Raw genomic sequence first — 18,075 nt, 5'->3', positions numbered from 1 at the left:
CTATAAGTCTTGATTTCTAGTCTTCTTATAGATAAGTCTCGGATTAGGATAGTAAGTGTAGTTGAGCATTAGACTTCACGACGTTCATCGATTGAAGACGAATAACTATTAAGGGGAGCTTGTAGAACTTCATCAACAAAAGGTATGTGGAGACTTGAACTCATATATCACTCAAAATCCTATCTACTTTATCTCCTATTTGAGACAAAAGTCGTATAGCTATATAGACTTCGATTATACACATTTGATATTTCGAGCTGAGTTTAACTCGCTTACATATTTCTCGAAATATGAGTTGGTAAGCTTTCGCTTTAACCAAGTTCATCTTATATTCTTGACGAAAGTCAAAAGATGATCATGTGAAAATCGGCTTGTAACATATTACATGATTTGTGTGAGACAGTCATTTGATGTAGACTCGGAATATTTCGTATTGGTCATTCGATCACTTCAAAACTGCTTCGAAGCTAATAGTTTGTGTGAGACAGCTATTGTCGTCTTCTAAGAATGTTTCAATGCTTGAAATGGGAGTTTAGAACAATTAACCAAGATTGGATATAACACAGTATGCATACTTGTATTCTAACTGTTGCAAGTTATTCCAAATCTGGGAACCATAGTATGCATACCCGTATGCGTACTGGTTGGTTAATGAAAATCCGGGAACTTAGTATGCATACCGTTATGCGTACTGGCGTGAGTTTCAATTTCCATAAATTCAACTGAGTTTGGAAGGTATGCATACCCGTTCGCATACTGGAAAACCCAAACTTCGTCCGGCCACTTAGGCATGCGACCCCGTTTGCATACTTGAATAGGTTATGTTCTAAAACCGGTTTGTTCATGAACTAATACATTTATATAATAAGGATGCAATTTTTTGCAAACCGTGGCTATAATGTTCATGAATTGATTCAAGTGAATCAAAATCGATTTTCTGCTTCAATTGTGTCTTGTATACTTCTATGAGAATAAAAACAATTGAACAACTCAAGAACTAGTTTCGTTTGAGTTATTTGAACTAGTTATGGTTAAGATGAATATGGTTGATATGAAAGTGTTCATATGCCTAAGTTCGGTTAACTATTGGTGAGCCAACAAGGTTCACACGTTTAGGTACGGTTACTCATATCTAAATGAAGTCACCACTTTTCATTTGTGTGTAACAATCTAAGTTCGATCTAACAGGTGAAAGATATTAGCTTGAGTCTAATCAGGTTTTCATCTAACGGTGAATATTGAATGCTTTGTTACCAAGGTAGCATTGATTGCAAACCCTGATTTGAAGACTATATAAGGGAGAACTCTAGCAACTGGGAAACCTAATCCCAACACCTTATGTGTGATACTAGTTGCGACTAGAGTCGATTCTCCTTTAACCTTAGGTTTTCCAAAAACCCAGTAGGTTAACGACTTGAAGACTTCATTGGGATTGTGAAGCCAGGCCCAACTATTTTCTCTATAGATGCATGTTCTGATCTTGCTGTTTTCTATCGTGATTGAGTACTATCTTCTCTAAGATTTGATCGAGATTTAATCTCCGATACGCAAGATAAAAAGTAGTCACAAACATCTTCATATCATCGTTCGTGATTCTACAAAATCTTGTTCCGCCACCACACAATTATGATTATTGCGAGGTGATTGATATTACTAGACTGTTCTTCGGGAATATAAGTCTGGTGTATCAATTGGTTCATGTTCACCTTGATTTATCAAAAGACGAAACAAAACTCATAGGTATATCTGTGGGAGACAAATTTATCTATTCAATAGACTTCTTTGTGTGAGACAGATTGGTTTATCAAGTCTTCGACTTTGGGTCGTAGCAACTCTTAGCCGCTGCTGAGTTATGTTTTCTATTTACATACTTCACCCGGGGTTGGGGTAAATCTCTTAAAATTATCTTTGCTTCCTGCAAAGTGTTTTCTGTTGTCCACAAAATCTCTGTGCTTACCTTGCTGATGTTGTCTGCCAGAACTTTGTAGTCGATGACGATAGAAATTCTTGATAGAATGTTCTCCTTTAACCAAGTAACTGCCTTTAACAAAGCTTTTGCTTCGCATGAAAAGCCGAAGACGCCCTCTCCGACCACGCTGATATGTGCATGAAAGTTTCATGCTCCACCGAATAAAGAATAAAAGCGCAACCCATAGAATAATCTTATTTCTTAAAAGAAGCATCGATAAAGATTATCCAATTTGTGTTTATGTCTGACCAGTTGTATCTAACTAAAGTCTCTTTCTGTGGGTTAATTCCTTTTTGGGTAATTTTAGGGGGTGTAGATTGCATGTATCTATTGATCTGTTATATTAGGTTTATCGGGTTTGGGTTGTTTTTTTTTCAAAAACAAATGAACATCTACGTTTCCAGATGAACCAAAGGATGGTGGCTACTTTTTCCGCGAATTGTGCCAAATACGGGTCTGATAGCCAACCTTTAAACCAAGAATGAATCGAGTGCACATAAATTCGCGAGTTAATATTTTCTAAGGAAAATCCAAACCAAACATCTCTATCAAAAGTACAAAATCCGAAGAGATGTTGTTCAGTTCCATGTTCTTGAAAATTGCACATCTGACAATGGGGGTCGATAGCTGAATTATGGTCTCCAAGTCTGGATGAAGTTTGGAGGAATTTTTGCGATAATCTGCAAATAAATAATCATATTCTTGGGATTGCCTGTATTTTCCAAACTTTTTTACACGGAAAATTTGTTAAGCTATCATTATCTTGATCTTGCTTTACTAGAAAGTTGACGATGTCCTTAGCCAAGAAAATTCCCTAAATGATTATGCTTCCATCTAATTTTGTCTTGTTCTTGTCTCTTTGGGGTTATTGCTTGAATTTTTTCTCCGACCTCTGGATGAAAATATTTGTTCAGTTTTTCCTGATCCCATTTATTTCCTTCTGTTATCAGCTCTTAAACTAGTGGTGGTGCCAATTCTTGTAAATTAGTTGGTTCTGAGATTGTATCAGCATTAGGAATCCAACAGTCCTTCCATATTTTTACAGAAACTCTATTTTTTTTACTTTCCAGACAAAATTACCCTTAATTATGTCTAAACCTTTATGGATACTCGTCCGTATCCACGATAGATTTGAAGTTCAAGAGGCTTCTAATGGGTAGGTATTTTGAAAATACTTAGCTTTAAGCAGTTGGACCCTTAATTGATCTTGTTAAATAATGAGTCAACTGGAAAGTTTTGTGAGGAGCGTAATATTGAATTGGTGAGGGTTTTAAATGCCTAGTGACCTAGTCCACCTTGTGATATAGGCTTGCAAATACTGGCCCAAGCATTAATGAACCCTCTCTGTCTTTTTTTCCCCCATCTTTGTTCCACCAGAAATTTCTTTGAATATGGTCCAGTTGGTCCAAGGTTTCTTTTGGAAGAGCAAGAACTTGCATTTGATAAGTTGGGTAGGCTTGAAGAATGGATATTATTAATACTGTCTTACCAGCTTGAGTGACGAGTTTAGATTTCCAGCTTTGCAGAATGGAGTAATATTTCTGGACAAGAGGCTCAAAATTTGCTTTTCTATTCTTATCAAAGAAGAGAGGGGTAACAAGATATCTATCATTTTTAGTCATCAAAGGTACTTTTTGAATTTTGGCTATTATTTTTCGATGTTTAGGGTGGATGCGAGGACTAAATAGACACTTGATTTTTGAAGATTTACAATTTGATTTATGATATTTCCAAATAAAGATAAGATATTGTTAGAGCACTGCTCGGTCGAACTCGCATGCGTTGCTATCTCAAGCATGTTTGTCAATGTTAGTGATCAAAACTATAAGTCTTGATTTCTGGCCTATTTATAGATGTCTCGGACTAGGACATAGATTGTGTAGTTGAGCTTAGAATTCACGGCGTTCATCATTTGAAGACGAAGAACTACTAAGGGGAGCTTTTGGAACTTCATCGACAAAAGGTATGTGGATACTGAAACTCTCATCTATCACTTGGAAAGTCTATTTCTACTTTATCTCCTATATTGAGACATAAGTCGTATTACGATATAGTTTTCTATATACACATTTGAGATTTCGAGATGAGTTTATCTCGCTTACATATTTCTCAAAATATGTGTTGGCAAGCTTTCGCTTCGACCAAGTTCATCTTATATATTTCCGAGTAACATCTTACATGGTTTGTGTGATACAATCATTTGTTGTTCTCTTGGAATGTTTCGTCATGATTATTTCAATAACTTGAAAATTACTTTGATGCTAATAGTATGTGAAAACGACTATTTCCATCCTCTAAGAAAGTTTCAATAATTTAAATAAGAGTTTAGAACACTTAACCATTATTGGATATGTCATGTTGTGCACTCTTGCACATATGTAATCCATGTCCGGGAACCATAGTATGCGCACCCGTTTGCGTACCTGGTGGTTTGAGAAATCCGGGAATCTAAGTATGTGTAAGGACCCTCAAGCTCGTCAATGCTATTAGACCAGTCAAGAGACGACTAAGCCGCTAATGACTCGATTAATTAGAGATGAACGTTAATTAATAGTTTTTAATCTAACAGCGATCTAGATACGAAATTAGCACCATTAGATAGATCTTGAAAAGTCATGCGAAATGGACTACTCGAAAGCGTCATTCGGATACCAGATGAAGAAGATATCATCAGATATCTATGAAGAGTAAAATTGTCATTCTATTTTTAACCGCTTGGCTGCCCTTATCAATTCAATGGGGGATTTTATAATTTTAGTTTCCTTATCATCACCAAAACATGTTGAAGAGAATCATTTCTATTTTTCTTCTTCTCTTTCTTTCTTCTTTCATCTTTCGCTCCGTTCTTCTTCTCCGTCTCTCTGTCGATCTTAGTCTCTGAGATTTGAGTGTTTAATCGTATGAGAATTCTTGTAGACCTTGTTATCCTGATCGGTTGAAGTCGAAGGTGATGGTGTTGAAGTTGTTTATTCACGGGAAGAAGCAGAAAAAGGGTAAGCTATTTAGGGTTTATACTTTGATTGATTTCTTTATGAAATTGAGTATGCTTTGGTGATTAATTTCATGGGTTCATTGTTAATTAGAGTTTAAAGGGTTGTTTGAGGTTTAATATTAGTTTTTATATCAAAGCAATTTGGAATTAGGGTTTTTTATAATTACAAACCTAGGTTTTATTGTGTTTGAGTGATAGATGAAGAAGATGAGTTAATAGTGGTGATTTAAAGAAGAAGAGTTATTGGTTGTTGCTGCTGTGTATCGTGGTGGTTGTAATTGATTGAAAGTATGAAAGTTGGATGGGTTTCAGTGAAGCTGATTTTGAAAATGATTGCAGTTTGAGCTTATTGTGACTAATGTGTGTTTGTTTGATGTTGGAGATGAACTTAGTGGTGGTGATTGCTTGGGAATGGAACTGCAGGTGATGCTGCTGGTCTATGAATGAGTTACAGGTGGAGATGTCAGGTGGCCATAGGAATTGGTATCGGTGTGGGTGGGGTGTTAAGGGATTGGAGTGAATATGTAAGCAAGTTTGCAGTTAGAGTTAGTGTAAGATAGAACAAAGAAGTTGTTTCTTCTAGATTTACTCTTTTGGAATTTATGTTTATTGTATTGATTGTTTGATCTTCTGTTTCTTGATTTTAGACCTATTAGTTATCCTAGTAAGGTGTCTGACTAATCTACTATTAGCTGACTCAGTTAAGCCGACTGAGTTGAACCGTGTTGACCAACCGAGTTACCTGTCCTGACCCGACTTGACTCAGTGGACCGAGTTGGACCTTGACCCTGGGCTTTGATTGACGTGGACTGTTAGTTGTCTTCTTTGACCGTCATTGACCGTTAGTTTGGCCCAGATGGACCGGGCCTTAAGTTAATGGGCTTGTCTAGTGGACTTGGGCTTAGACATAGTTTTCCTATTTGATAACTTGGACCTTTACGGCCTGAATTGACCTTTGGTTCCTTCTACAAAGTTGTAGATATTCTTAAGACATATCTAATAAATTAGAGAACCAACCTAATTGAATTAGTAAACCTTTATATGTGCCAAGGACAGATAATGAAAAGGTGTAAAACCATAAATGGGCTTGGAACCATTAGACAGTTCAATTAGCTTATAACTAGAGAAGTGTATGAGATTATGTTATGAGCCTTGTGTGAGCCTTTTGGCTAATATCTTAGAGTGCTTGCGTGATTAACAATTACTCTATATTAACAATGATCGATTCAAAGGATGAACTAGTGGATTATGGATCTCAAGGTAGGCGAGGCTTGTCATCAAAAGAGGTGAGAATCGATAAAGAACTCTCTTGTATTCATTATTGTTTTACAAATCTATGTTTTGTGATATTCATGCATATCTTTGTTACTATATGATATGTGTATGCATGTAATATATGTGTGTAATACAAACTAGATTTCTTTTACATTTTGGGATGGGTTGGATCTTCAGAAACAACTGGTATTTGTTTTTTGGGAGTATTTACTTATTTTCCAAAGTTTCTTCTTTCCATTGACTGGAAAGTGATTCAATCTTTACTTTTTGTTAGCATTAAAGGATGAGGGTTTACTTTTAATTGGTGTATAGAATGAGTTCCTTCACTGCACTTTATACCTAGTTTTTAAGCACTTGTGTATAGAAATATGCACTTTTTAGCACTCATCAAATACCCCCAAACCTGAATTTTACTTGTCCTAGGCAAGAAAGTGACATCTAAGCGTCTCACATGCATGAGATCAAGAGTATCAATATTATCAGTCACATCAGCATTATCTAAGTCACACTCAAGACGTGTAGCATGCTCATCATCACAAAAAATTTGCACAAGTCCTAATTCAGAATCATGGTTATCCGATATATTCAAATTATCATCAACAGAAGCAATATATTGTGGCTTAAGTATGGAATCAGACACATCAACTATGTTTTCATGCATAGGATCATTAGTGTCAACAGAAGATTTACCTAAGTCATGCTCTTCACAGGATAATTGCACAATATCTAAATCAGTATCAACATCACATGCATATGAAATACTAGAAGAAATATCATTCATGAAGGTCGGGGCAGAAAAGCCTAATGTATTTGAAACCAAAGGTTCCACAACATTTTCAGCATAGACATGTTCTTCTAACATAACATTATCATCATCATCATAGTAATATGCATACTTGTCCCTATTAGCAGTTGTGGTGTTATTAGTCAACTCATGTTCCTCTAGATTAGGTTCATATTCAATATCATACACATGAGAAGGACTAGACATGCTATTTCCAAATTTCAATTCATTACCACCTATATCATGTGACAGTGTCTCAGTTTCCCTAATGGATTCCCAGTGACGGGTTTTCTCTGCAATCTCAGCTAAAAATTTCCATGCATCATCCACAGTTTTATCAAGAAATTCACCATTACACATACACTCAACCATGGCTCGAGATTTAAAGTCTAGTCCCTCATAGAGGATAGCGACAAGTCTCCACTTCTCAAATCCATGGTGTGGACATTCGCTCAACAAATCATTAAAACGTTCAAAATAGTCAAAAACAGTTTCCTCATCCAATTGGACAAAACAATTGATACTTTGACGAATAGCGATGGTCCTATGATGTGGAAAGAATTTTTTGAAAAATAGATCTGTGAGTTGGTCCCAAGTGTTGATTGATTGTGGTCTCAAACCGTAAAACCATGTTTTGGCCCTTTCCTTTAGAGAAAATGTAAACAAACGCAATTTCAAAGAGTCTTCAGACATATGATCAGGTTGCATAGTCCGACAAATTTGTTCAAACTCTCTTACATGAGTATAGGGGTTCTCAGAATCGAACCCTCGAAATAAAGGAAGTATTTGTATCATGCTTGCATTTATTTTAAAAGGGTTATTGGTTTGAGGTAAGACAATACATGATAATGGAATTTTTATTGTGGGATACATGTATTCATGGAGAGCACTAGGTTGGCCCATATTGAAAAGACACAAAGCCCACTATTTGGTTTTAAAGGGTTTTCAAAATTTTGGTTTTTTATGGGAAAATTTTGGTTTCTATGGGTTTTGAAAACTTTGGTTTTTATGGGATTAAAAATTTGGTTTTCGAAATTAGGAGCAATTTTTTTTTTTTTTGGTTGGGTTTTGAAGCCCAAATTTTAGTTTAAAAGAAACTACAAGCCTAACAAACAACTAAATTACAAGCCCAAATAAAGAAAAAAATAAAAATAAAACTAATTATTACAAACCCACAAAAAAAGAAAATAAAAATAAAACTAAAATTATTACAAACCCAAATAAAGAAAGAAATAAAATTAAAATTAAAATAATTATTACATGCCCACAGATTAAAAATGGAAGCCCACAGGTTGGGTTCTCTTAATGGGTTTAGGCTTACCTTTGAAGCACAGCCCAGCTGCTCAGTTTGGTTGCAAAACCCAGTTGGGCTTTGGATCATCCTAAGCTTTGGCTTCAACACTCAAGGCCCAGTTGGGCTTTGGTCTTTCTTCTCCTTCAGCAGCTTACAGCCCAGTTGGGCTTGGTTCAAATCAGTTCACTTCACAAGCCCAGTTGGGCTTTATCTTACACCAGCTGCAGCAGCTTCAACAGAGATTGCAGCAGACTTGTCCTGGCACCAGCAGGAGCACCACAGCAGCACAAGTTCTAGCAACAATAGTGCAGCACCATCTCCACAGCAGCAGCACCACAAGTTCAGGGGCACCACAAGGCACAGATCAGGACTTCAGGCAGCAGTTCTGGCACCAGCAGCAGCAACACCAGGTTCAAGGAAGAACCAGCAACAAAGGTGCAAATGGGCTGCAGTTCACAGCAAGAAATGCAAAAAAAATGCTTATACTAAGATGCAGATGATTACACTAATATGCAGATGCTTACAAGAACTACACAGCAGGTATGAGTATGCAAAGAACAACAAGAAAAACTTCAAAAACACGGCAGCCAAGTCCCCGGCAGCGGCGCCAAAAACTTGGTAGGCATTCAAAAGTGTGACAGAAAATAAGAATAAATGGAAGAGGAAGCCTACAGTGATACCTGCAAGTGCACAGGGTCAGTTGTAGCTTGTGTGCAAGAACAGGGTCATTCCACAGGGACTTGGGGTGTTATGAAGTTACACTATGCTGATAATTGATGCAAAACTAAATGCAAGGTCACAAGGCTGCAGTGACAGTGAAACAGAGATGGTAAAACATCTAACCAAGGCTATGAGCCAAGGGCAGGGAAGGCAGTGCACTGATTTCAGTGCACAACAAGATGTGAAGTGCAAAAGCTAAATAAAACAGCAAGGAAAACTCAACTGAGCAATAAGAATAACAGAATTGGAGTTGCAAGTGACTGTAAAAACAAATTGTGGGATAAGCTACGGCTTTGAATCCACCCTTGTGACCGAGGCAAATAATGTAGCTCTAGGTTGAATCCCTAATGGAACTAAGTGACAGTTAAGGCCAACTTAAGATCCTAAGCATACAAAAAGGGAATAGCAAGATAATCAGCTTGCTCAACTGATGTGCTCCTAGTATTGACTGTCTTTTGACAGTACAATCAATCACAAGCACTAGTGAGCACTGATTTCTCCCATTGCTCAATCAATTCAGTGAACTAAGGCTTCTAACCTAACATTCCACTACCTAACAGTCCACTAAAGCTTCATCTGAGCCTCAGCTAGTGAGACTTAGCTCATGACTAACATGCTAACACAAACATACATCATACAAGATAATTGAAACATGAATTCAAATATTGAACATAAACAGAACATGAACAATTGAGGAACTGGCTAGTCCAGTCCTCTTGGTGGTGCTCTGGCTAATCCAGGCATGCCCAAAATCAACACCCAAGTCCCCCAATTTATACATGCAAGTTTCCCCCAAAAAATACCCAAAATCAGAAAACTAGGGTTTCATGAAAAGTGAAATTAGGTCTCACCTAATCTCTGAATCCAATCAATTATCTTCACCCACTCTTCAATTTCTTCTCCTGCGTCTCCTGCTAATCCCAATTGATTTTCTAACCTAACTTATTTCATCATCCCCTAATCCTAGGGGTTCAGAGAAAAATAGGGTTTGGAAATGATGAAAAAAGTTGATAGAAGGATGGTGAACGTGTTGATAATGATGGTTTATAGTGGTGGAGGTATGGAAGGTGCAGACGGAGTTGGTAGTGGTGGCAGAGGCAGAGCAGGTGGTGGTGATGGCGTCTGCAGAGGGAAGAAGGGAGAAGAAGAAGATGGGTTCGATGGATAGGGTGTGTTTGTTTTGTGGGATATAAACTTAGGTGCTAGGGTGTTGAGCGAGGATAAGGATTTTTGATGTTTCGCGAAGCCGAGCCGTGGGATGTGGAGATGATGGATCGATCTAACGACGAGATAGAAGGAAGCGAGGAGCGACCGTTGGATGCGGAAGTACAACGAAACTGACGGCTCAAGATGAAGTTAGGTGCTGTAGTGTTACACAGGAGCTTCAGACTTCGATGCACGACGATGAAACGACCGTAGGATGCTGAGATGATCCAATCTGACGGCTGAAGATGAAGGCGGGTATGGATATTGGAAATGGGTTTGGGTAAGGGTTTTGGGCCTTGGATATGCCAAGCCCATATCTTCTTTAAGGACAATTCTTCCTCTTCAAGCCCACTTCTAGCCTTTGAGTCTTGTGCACAACATTCTTCGCGGCTTCCTTGCGTAATTCCTCCCGGCTTTTCACTACTTTTCTGCTCTTTTCCGCTCCGCAATTCATCTAACTTTATTTATTACCTAAAAATGCAAAATTAATTAATAAAAATATTTATTCTTGAAAACAATGAAAATACAGAATATGGGATAAAATGTAGAATTAATGCACAGAAGATGAGTTAAATGCCAAGAAAAATATATAGAAATATGCACTTTTTAGCACTCATCAAATGTTTCGTTATGATTATGTTAATAACTTGAAAATTCTTTGATGCTAATAGTGTGTAAAAACGGCCATTGTCATCCTCTAAGAAAGTTTCAATGATTGAAATAGAGTTTAGAACACTTAACCAACATTGGATTATAAACATGTTATGCACTCTTGCATATATGTGATCCATGTACGGGAACCATAGTATGCATACCCATACGCTTACCTGTTGGTTTGAGAAGTCCGGGAACCTAAGTACACGTACCCGTGCTAGCGTAAGGTTCATGTCCGGAAAATTCTGCTGGGTTTGGAGGTATGTATACCCGTTCGCATACTGGCGAAAACCAAACTTGGTCCGGCTACTTAAGTATGCGTACCCGTTTGCATACTTGAGTGGTTAAAGTTCTAAAATCGGTTGTGACATGAAAAAATACATTTATAGAATAAGGAATGCATTCTTTGCAAACCATGGCTATAATGTTCATGAATTGATTCGAGTGAATCAAACCGATTTTGCTTAAATTATGTTCTTGTATACTTTTATGAGAATATAACAGTTGAACAACTCTTTAACTAGTTTCATTTGAGTCATTTGAACTAGTTATGGTTAAGATGAATAAGGTTGATATGAGAGTGTTTATATAGATAACCTCGGTTAACTACTATTGAGCCAACCTAGTGTACACGTTTAGGTACGGTTACTTAAACCTAAATGAAGGTACATTTCATTTGTGTATAACAAGCTAAGTTCGATCTAACGGTTGAAAGATATTAGCTTGAGTCTAATCAGGTTTTCATCTAACAATGAATATTGAATGCTTTGTTACCAAGTTAACATTGATTGCAAACCCTGATTTGAAATCTATATAAAGGACAACTCTAGCAATTGGGAAACCTAATCCCCACAACTCCTGTGTGATAGTAGTTGTGATAGACACATTTTTGTGTCTAATTTGATCTCAATACTATATATTGTTGGCACTCGATTTTGTACTAATTTTGTTATTTTATGTATTTGTAGGTATTTTTTGGAAATAAACATTTTTGGAAAATTCTGCTCGAAAAGTTGATTTTGTCACCCGGAGGACAAGTGTTATTCGGACTCTCGCTTTTGGATAAGGGGTAACCTAATTACTAAGGGGCACCCCCAGGTCACCCCAAGGCAGCTGCTATTCGCACCCAAGTTCTGGTTAGGGGGAGCACATCTTCTTCCCAAATTCAAAAAAACAAAATTGGCGGGAAAAAATTGTTATCAACTGGCAGATTTAGGGTTGGAAGTTTGGACGGGATTAAAGGAGATTCAATGGCCCAAATTAATTGGGTTTGTTCCTAGGGCCTAGATAGAGCTGGTATGGGTGTTGGATTCGGTCAAAATTGGTTAGATAACCGGTGGTAATCAAATCAGGGAAGATATTCTAAAATAAGAAAAATATTCTATTCTTGGAATTCTTGGATGGAAGAGACGTGCATCGGTTGATTTTATTGGCTGGAAACAATCCCTACAGCTCAAGGATGACGCGTGAGAAGAGATAAAACATGGAACAATCCGTAACAAATCAGAGAATTAAAGAAAAAAATATCGGGAATATTTTCATTCATTGCCGAGTAATGGGAAGATTTTTTGGATTAATGGAGGAGATTCAATGGTTCAATTACGTATAAATATGTTCCTAATGTGCTACAGAGAGGCTTTCGAGAGTTGGGAGTCGAAAGGAGGGCCAGAGGAGCAGAAATCAGAGTTTTCAGAACTCTGTTGCTGCTGCTGCTGCTGCCCGTGAAGAACAAGGAATCGGCCACGGTTTCTTCATCCATTTGCAACTGTTTCTTCAGCTGCTCTGCAACGTTTATCTTCATCGCATCAGGTTTTTTAAACTGCTCTGCAACGTTTATCTTCATCGCAACAGTTTCTTCATCATATTTTGCAACAGAGAAGTAAACCACAGCATTTAATTTTCCGTCACCACTTGTTTCTCTGTAACAGTCCAACATCGTCTTCGCAACAGGAACTGCTGTTGCGATTTCTCGGTTGCATTGTTTACTCAATTGTAATCAACTTTGGAGCAATAATAAAACATTTTGAGATTATGATTAATATGAGGAGCTAAACCCAACATTGGGACGACGGAGGGAGTCTATTTTCGTCATTGTGGTAAATTTAATTTATTCTTTTTATGACTTTTGCACTGATTAAAAATTGAAAAATGATTTTAATTAATTAGTTATCATTTTATTTGATGCGGCATGCTTGCTTAAATGTTTGATGTCCCATGCTTACGATTTATAACTAATATTCTGAGAATCTATTTTGGCAAAATAAGAGTCCATATATTTATGTTTTGAGCAGTAATTGTTAAGAATAAATAAAATATACCACATGCATGAAGAATTGGCCAAGTCCTTAGTCCCAATACCTCTTGAACATCTTGTGACAAATTTGTACATATATTTTCGTTTTAAAATCTATTCAAGTCCGAGCAACGAACTTTTACTTACCTCTTGAAAAATATTATAACAAAATGGCGCCGCCGACGCGGACTTGTATATAGATTGATTTATTTTTTTTTAGGTTTATTATTATTTTATTTTTTAGAATTGTTTGTTCCCTTTTACGTTTCTTTTTGTCTTTATTTTGCAGGTTCAAAGTGAAAACTAAGGACTTGGAGAGGAAAAATCTTAAAGCGAAAAGCGAAAAGAGAAGAAAAAAAGGACAATTTTAGGATTTAATTTTTAATTTTTTTTTTTAGAGTGTGTGAGGAAAACTGTAATTTTTTTTCTTTATTTATTTATTTGGACTTTGGACTGGACTCTTGGACTTTGTTATTATTTTTTTTTAACCCTACGGAAGGGTATTATTATTAAAAAAAAAAAAATTATATAAACTGTGTGCAGGGAAGGACGACGATTACTATATCGTCTCGGCCCCTCGGGTTCGTACACGGCATAGGAGTCGTGGCCCGAGTCGACGACAACGGTTCATCGCCCGTCTGGTACGGGAGGTAAGTCCAATCGAAACACCCGCGAATCTTCTGCAAGCGGGTTACTGTCTGCCTTAAGGTGATAATTGTTTGAGGACGAACCAGACTGTCTTTATTTTCCTAGTAAAGGGCAAGGCCTGGCCTAAACAAGATAAGGGTTCGGATTTCATCACCGTTCCCTTCTTGCCCGCCTTAGGAAAACGAAACCTAACGCGAACCCAAGCTTAAAATTTGGAATAGAACGAGACCGATAGGGTAACGAGCTTAATAGGAAACTCGTTCGAAAAATATTGGTTGCTCTTTAAGCACACTCCAAAGTTCATGATGGTTTCTGTGGGTTGAATGCGTGACTGCGCCGCCTTGTGATAGCGGTGAGGCCTTGGGTATCAAAGCTCCACTGAGCTTCCCTCGCCTCAATTCAACTTACTTTGACTCGGATTGATTCCAGAGGGGTTTGCTCAAATTGCAACGAATTCCCTTTCGAAAGATAGAAGCTGGTCTAGAAACAATCTAAGTGGAGCCATCATGCTTTTTGTTTGCTAGAAATCTTTAGGTTTGCTTTGGTGGAGTCGAGTCGGCCTTGTTTGTGATTGTATAGAATCCCTCTGTAGTTTATATTTCTTCGGTGATGAATCCTTTTGAGGAGACGCCACCTGCGATGACGTTGCGAGAATATATGTCTAGAAATTCTCGTTATCAAGAGACGTCTTCGGAAATGACTCTTGGTGAATATATGCGTGGGCAGCGATATATGGATACTCCAACTTTTATTGAGGAATCACCTCTAACGATCTATGAGAAATATTATAAACATAGACCATGTAGTTTGGAACAAAGATTGAGAATTCTTGAATTTCAAAAATTGTATCATGATGATGAGGATAGTGATGATGAAGAATCGAAATATGTGGGAATAGTGATCAGGAATTTGTTACCCCAGTTGAGCCTTATAATGATTATATTATTTCTGTTCAGATCCTAATAATTTTAAAAATTATTCACCTATTCAAAAGGACGAGGATTTGACTAGAGATACCCCCGTTTCAGACGATGTAGTATGTCCTGTTTACGAAACCGATGATGGTTTAGAGGAACCAGTTTATCTTGAGATCGAGTCAAACGATTTAGAAACAATAGTCTTAGATGAACTCGTAGAGATTAGCGAGGATGAACCTGACTTAGAAAAATCAATTGCCGACCTAGAAATTAGGGAGGTTATGACCTAGTCTATCTAGAGACGCCGAAAACTCTAAGTTTGGGGGTGAGTATCATTCTCCATGTGCTTTAACTCTTAGTAAGGTCCCTCACTTGGGACTGACATCAATGCCTCAACCATCTTACAAGATTATCTTCATAATCGTTTTCCAGAACCTAATGATATCCAACAAGAGTCTCAAATGTTAGAAACCCATCCTCTGGTTGATGTGGTTAACCCAGGCAATAATACCAAGATTGATTTTGTTTTCCCACCAAATAGTTTTCTTCCAATGTGGGAACGTTATATTCCAAATGTGTCGAATATTAAGTTGTGAGACTAAACCTGAATGCCTTAGGAAATTAGAATCGATACATTTGCTTAAGAATGACCACACTATTCTCACTGTGGTCAATTTTGTAAGTCATATCTGATTGACTTAGAGGATCCGCAATTATTTAGGTTATTACTTTGTGATTCCAAGTTCTTATTTGAGTTTTTCCAGACTCTAGGACCTAATATTTGGATCCAACCTATGAAGAAACGCAGCCAATGAAAATATTCTATTTAGACCCTTTCATAGAGCCTGAACCTGAACCACAATTAGCGATAGTTATCAGGAAACTAGGTAAGGGCATGCTAGTTTGTTCATTTCGTTGGTTCACTGCAGTTTCCTTTGTCAGCTCTTTTTGGTTTTAAAGACCCACAGTTATTCCGGCTACTTTTATACGGTTCGAGTTGACTAAACCTTTCCTACGTCTGGCTGAAGACTTTAAACTTAGCACTTCTTGGGAGGTAACCCAATATTCTTGCGACATGGTAATATCCTTCCTTATCTCTTTTGCTTCAAGTGGTAACAATTTCTCCTTGTTCATGCTTTTAGTTTCATCTTTAGAACATTGAGGACAATGTTAGATTTAAGTTTGGGGGTATGGGAGAAACTTTTTAGTTGCAATAAATAAACTCCAGAGCCTAGAAATTTATGCGTATTAAGGATAGCACTAACCAATCTAAGTGGATGGAAACATTTTTGTTTTAGGAGTTGAGGAACCAATCTGACTAGATGGAAACATCTATAGAGTCTATTCATAAAAGCACAGAGCTCAGGTGTTAGAAATAACATGATAGTTTCGCCATATCTTGTCGAGTCCTTTTCACTTTCTATTTTTAGTTTTCTTTTTTTCAAGTGATTTGGTGGGGCACACGATTCAAGTTGTTACCTTTGCTAGGGTGAAATAGAGTGACTGAGTTACCTTTTTCAAAAAAAAAAAAAAAAAAAGACCGGACCAGTTAGACCAATCGGAATAAGTATTAACACTTGGATAGCAATATGCGTGTGTTCTCCCTGTTTCCGTCGCCTAAGCAAGCGTGGAATGCAGGACCCGTGGGAACTATCGTGTAATCTGCTGACAAGAAGCATGCACTTGGATCCAAAAGATCTATTCATGCCGTTAAGTTAAAAAAAAAAAAAGGTTATTGTTATGTGTAGTCAACTGCTGGTTCCCTTGTATTTGCCAGTTTGTTGATCTAGATTTAAGTTATTGACCACTGGTTCCCTTGTATATGCCAGTGTGTTAATATTAGTCAGACCGGTATCTCAGTCATTTAGGTTAGGTTCACCTTGGCAGAGGCCTTCAGACAGATATGGGAAACACCGTTCACTTTTCAACCATCTACATTTTTCTTTTTCCATCTTCTTAATCTTTTCATGTGATTAGTCTGACTCCGAGTATGATGTCCATCGTGAAACTATCTTAGTAGAGCTCTGTCACTTATATGAATTTTAGTATGCTTGAGTGCAAACTCGTGTACAGCAATTGGAATTTCGCATCAGGGTTCTTCCTCTTAAAGTCAATAATTGTATGCCAACCAAGGAGGTTCTTTAGTGCTTTCCAAGGTTCTGCGTAGATAGCTGGGTCTGGAGTATTGGTTTTTGTGGGTACACCTCTGATAAACCCACCCGAGATTAACTCGGTCACTTTTCAAGAATAAATTTTGCTCGAGGACTAGCAAATAAAGTTTGGGGGTATTTGATAGACACATTTTTGTGTCTAATTTGATCTCAATACTATATATTGTTGGCACTCGATTTTGTACTAATTTTGTTATTTTATGTATTTGTAGGTATTTTTTGGAAATAAACATTTTTGGAAAATTCTGCTCGAAAAGTTGATTTTGTCACCCGGAGGACAAGTGTTATTCGGACTCTCGCTTTTGGATAAGGGGTAACCTAATTACTAAGGGGCACCCCCAGGTCACCCCAAGGCAGCTGCTATTCGCACCCAAGTTCTGGTTAGGGGGAGCACATCTTCTTCCCAAATTCAAAAAAACAAAATTGGCGGGAAAAAATTGTTATCAACTGGCAGATTTAGGGTTGGAAGTTTGGACGGGATTAAAGGAGATTCAATGGCCCAAATTAATTGGGTTTGTTCCTAGGGCCTAGATAGAGCTGGTATGGGTGTTGGATTCGGTCAAAATTGGTTAGATAACCGGTGGTAATCAAATCAGGGAAGATATTCTAAAATAAGAAAAATATTCTATTCTTGGAATTCTTGGATGGAAGAGACGTGCATCGGTTGATTTTATTGGCTGGAAACAATCCCTACAGCTCAAGGATGACGCGTGAGAAGAGATAAAACATGGAACAATCCGTAACAAATCAGAGAATTAAAGAAAAAAATATCGGGAATATTTTCATTCATTGCCGAGTAATGGGAAGATTTTTTGGATTAATGGAGGAGATTCAATGGTTCAATTACGTATAAATATGTTCCTAATGTGCTACAGAGAGGCTTTCGAGAGTTGGGAGTCGAAAGGAGGGCCAGAGGAGCAGAAATCAGAGTTTTCAGAACTCTGTTGCTGCTGCTGCCCGTGAAGAACAAGGAATCGGCCACGGTTTCTTCATCCATTTGCAACTGTTTCTTCAGCTGCTCTGCAACGTTTATCTTCATCGCAACAGTTTCTTCAACTGCTCTGCAACGTTTATCTTCATCGCAACAGTTTCTTCATCATATTTTGCAACAGAGAAGTAAACCACAGCATTTAATTTTCCGTCACCACTTGT

This window comes from Papaver somniferum, chromosome 3, assembly GCF_003573695.1.
Source record: "Papaver somniferum cultivar HN1 chromosome 3, ASM357369v1, whole genome shotgun sequence".
Taxonomy (NCBI): domain Eukaryota; kingdom Viridiplantae; phylum Streptophyta; class Magnoliopsida; order Ranunculales; family Papaveraceae; genus Papaver; species Papaver somniferum.
The sequence above is the reverse complement of the archived record's forward strand: the minus strand, read 5'-3'. Positions refer to the sequence as shown.